Genomic DNA, 3,752 nt, shown 5'->3' on the forward strand with positions numbered 1-3,752 from the left:
CCATAAATTGCTTGATCAATTCCTCTATATTGCTGGATTAAATAGTCTCCTGAGTATTCTGAGCTGGCTATGGATTTGGTTGCACTTGTCCCTTGTACTGATTTGCATTCTGTGCTTGATTTCTACCCCATGAGAAATTGGGATGGCTCCTTCAGTTAGGATTATAAGTATTACCAAAATTTTGTTGTCCCTGCCGATTTGCATTCCCCACATAGTTGACAGAATCTGGATTAGCCATGCAAGCATCAGCTATATGCTCACCACTTCTGCAAATCTTACACCAAGAATTAACTGTTGGACTGCATTCACTATAGCTGCTGGTTGAGTAACACCCAACTTTATATTATTAAGATGAGTAATTATATGATTTTGCATGGCTGTGATCTGTGCCTGTAATGTAGTGAACTGATCTACCTCCAATACCCCTGCAACCTTTTTAGGAGTACTTCTCGAGTCTGCATGCCAGTCAGGGTTCCTTGTGAAATTTGATTCAACAATGTGTATAATTCTTCATATGTCTTCTCAAGATCCTGTCCACCTGCTATTGAATCTAAGAGAATCTTTATGTTTGGCTCCAATACTTCTATGAAAGTATGCACAAGAACATCATTGGATTGATGATGGTGAGAGAAATTGCTGTGCATACCCTTAAATCTCTCCTAAGTTTGGTAGAGATTCTCTCTGTCTTTCTATTTAAAACTCAAGATTGCACTCCTCAGGCATGCTGTCTTCCTAGATGGAAAGAATAGAATAAGAAACTTCCAAGCTAGATCTTCCTATGTAGTGGCGGAGAGTGGTGGTTTAACATGTAACCATCTTTTTGCTTCCCCCATTAAAGAGAACGGAAAGAGTGTCAACCTGACATAATCGAAATTCATCCCTTCAGGAATGTATGTATCACTGATTTCCAAGAAGGTCTATATATGCTGCTGTGGATCTTCGTGTGTAATGCCATGAGATTTCCTTGTTGAATTCAGTAATTGCACCATATTCTGCTTCAATTCATATCGACCTCCTGGTTTGGGCTCATCACATGCTTTGTGAGTGGGATTTCCACCTCATGAACAGGTCTAGTAGCTTGTTGAATAGGAATAACTGGAATAACAGGAATGATAGGAGGTGGAGAATTCCCGACATTTGGATTAGCCGGTTCATTTCATTGTTCAGCCATTTTTCACCTTTGTTGAAAGATTTGCTCTGGTTCTGCAAAAGGCTCTACTAGTTCTTTATCTCTTGCCAGTCCTGGATTTAGCTAAACCTGCAAAAATTCAGCCGCTAAGATCAAGTTGTTAACATCTAAACTTTATATCTAAAACCAAAAATTTAGTAATTTATGAATTGTATTAGTCCCCGGCAATGATGCCAAAAACATGTTGCGACTCAGATGCACATGCAAGTGCACATGATTGTTCAAGTAATATAGTGATTTAGACAATCATATATCATTCCCATGAGGACTAAATAACTACAAATTTAACCAACTTTTAGTTTCAAACAATGAGTATTAGGTGTTGTATAATATCAAGATGATTTTGAAATTGAGAATAAAAATGTAAATTAATAAACAAGAAATAAAATTGTATGACTAGAGCAAAGTAGGAAATGGTTGTAAACAATTATGATAAGAATTCCAGGGTTGAGTCTTCTCGAACAATCATACAAATCGCTATTCTTATAGTAGTTTAATTAGTTATCGGGTTGTTGGCTAACAAGGTTTAGGAAGAAATCTTGTTCTCCCGACCTAAAATCTTTTATATATTGAATATTACAGCTATAGCTCCCGTAGAGATGCAACAATTCTTCTAGATTCCTTAAGTAATCTTGTTTCAATACAACCAAACAAGGCTTTTAGGTATATCCCTATCCTAGATTCTAATTCAAACCCCTTATTTTTATAAAAGGATAAGCTCCTTAATTTCCACTTTCTAATCTACGGTTCTCCTCCCAGATTCACATAGAAATATAAATTTATTCTAATAGCGGCCAAGCATTAAAATAGTAAGCTCAAGAAATTAAGAATAACCCAGGTGATAATCCAAAAAGAAACTTCTATAAAGAATATCAAAGAGTAATCATGTTCTTAACCTCAACCCCATAACAAGGGAGTTTAGCCACTCATGTTTGAATTCAATATCCAAAATAAGCAATTGACCATACCAAGAATGAATCTTGAAGTAAAGAAGTTGAAAAGAATGTCTAAGAACCCTAAAAGAGAGAACTTTGTGCTTTTCCACCGCTACTATGCTTGCCAAAAAGTGTCCCCAATTGTAGTGAATTTTTTCTGGGGTGGAAATCCCACTTTTTGATCCCACCAAATTGCGACATCATCCTCATTGCTATTTTCATCGCAATGCGTAGAAATCACGATGGGATTTTATTTTGTGACAAATGTGGATTTCACCCTCACCGCGATGCGATAGTATCGCGGTGAGATCTGGATTATGACATTTCCTGATTATACTTCTACCGCGATGTGGTAGGCTTCAAAACATGAACACTGGTAATTATCATGTCACCGCAATGTGATGGCTTCCTGAAATGGAATAATAGATATTTTCTCTTCTTTATTTTCTTCCCAAGCGATGTTCCAATGCCTTTATTACGCCTCTCATCGTCATACCTCCTTAATATTTCCAATCACAGTCGATTTCATAAAATGCAATCCTGCACACACTAATCATATCCATAGTTATGAAACACAATTAAAACTCAAATAATATCAAAATGGCATAATTTAACTCTCAAAACAAGTCATAATACGAAAGAATATTGGTGATTGACATATAAATATGCCCAAGATCACCACCCCACACTTAAAACCTTGCTCATCCTCGAACAACTTCAAGCAACACAATCACCAAACCTTCTAATCACAATCTAATAGTCATGCTAGTGTTAGGCACATGGATACTTTATTTCACACTACATCATCTCAGCAGTTACATTCAATTCATTGGCAAACTTAATCAAAGAACGTAATCAAGAAACATAATAAGTAATTTGGACTTTCATCCGCATGCACCCTCACAACATAAAAGTTTTCCCTTTATCAATCATAGTTTTTCAATAATTATCATGTGGGGAATATCAAAATTCAATCACTTTCTCTCAACAAAGAATTCATAGATAATATGTAATGAACCATAAGCTTGCCCTTAGTGTAATACTCCACTAATAGTCAGATGTTGTGATGTAAGATCAATTAGGTCTTTCATGGTTGTAATGCAGGCTAAGAGATGGGTAGGAACTATTTAGAAAATAGTGACTAATCTCCCTAAGCTCTTTAATATATGTCAACCGACAATAAAAATCACACTATCTTAACCCAACTTCCACTTTATTACCTCCAAACATCAATTATTTCATCCCTAATATCATTAAGCCATTCCACAAACTATGGTAGGAGTATATACTTCTTTTTTATCACAATTCACTTTTTAGCTCTTCTTCATACCTATTTATTGTTACGCACCCCTACCATAGCCACCCTCTACCTAAGCTATTCACCTTGGTTGAGGTGCATAATATTCGAGGTAGAACAGGGCCAAAATAGGTTTATTGTAACACAAACTAGGCTATAAAAACTAAATTTTCTTTCAAATTTTCTATCTCTTCTTACCATCACAATTAAACAAATAACTATTTCTTTTAAGGCTTCACTTTCACCTTTCTCCTATTTTAATTTCACTCTCCCTACTCATTAAATCATCTATACTAAAGCTCTTAGGAGTTATAGATCAAATCAAGGTCTA

At 35.7% G+C, this 3,752-nt stretch overlaps 1 non-coding gene across 1 annotated transcript; it reads left to right on the forward strand.

Annotated features, from left to right (window-relative positions):
* The first annotated feature begins 615 nt into the window (after positions 1-615).
* Positions 616-722, forward strand: LOC124889101. The gene has a single exon (XR_007047717.1). It is a non-coding gene; the product is annotated as a small nucleolar RNA R71 (small nucleolar RNA).
* The last annotated feature ends 3,030 nt before the right edge of the window (positions 723-3,752 follow it).

Source organism: Capsicum annuum, chromosome 11 (genome assembly GCF_002878395.1).
Source record: "Capsicum annuum cultivar UCD-10X-F1 chromosome 11, UCD10Xv1.1, whole genome shotgun sequence".
Lineage (NCBI taxonomy): Eukaryota > Viridiplantae > Streptophyta > Magnoliopsida > Solanales > Solanaceae > Capsicum > Capsicum annuum.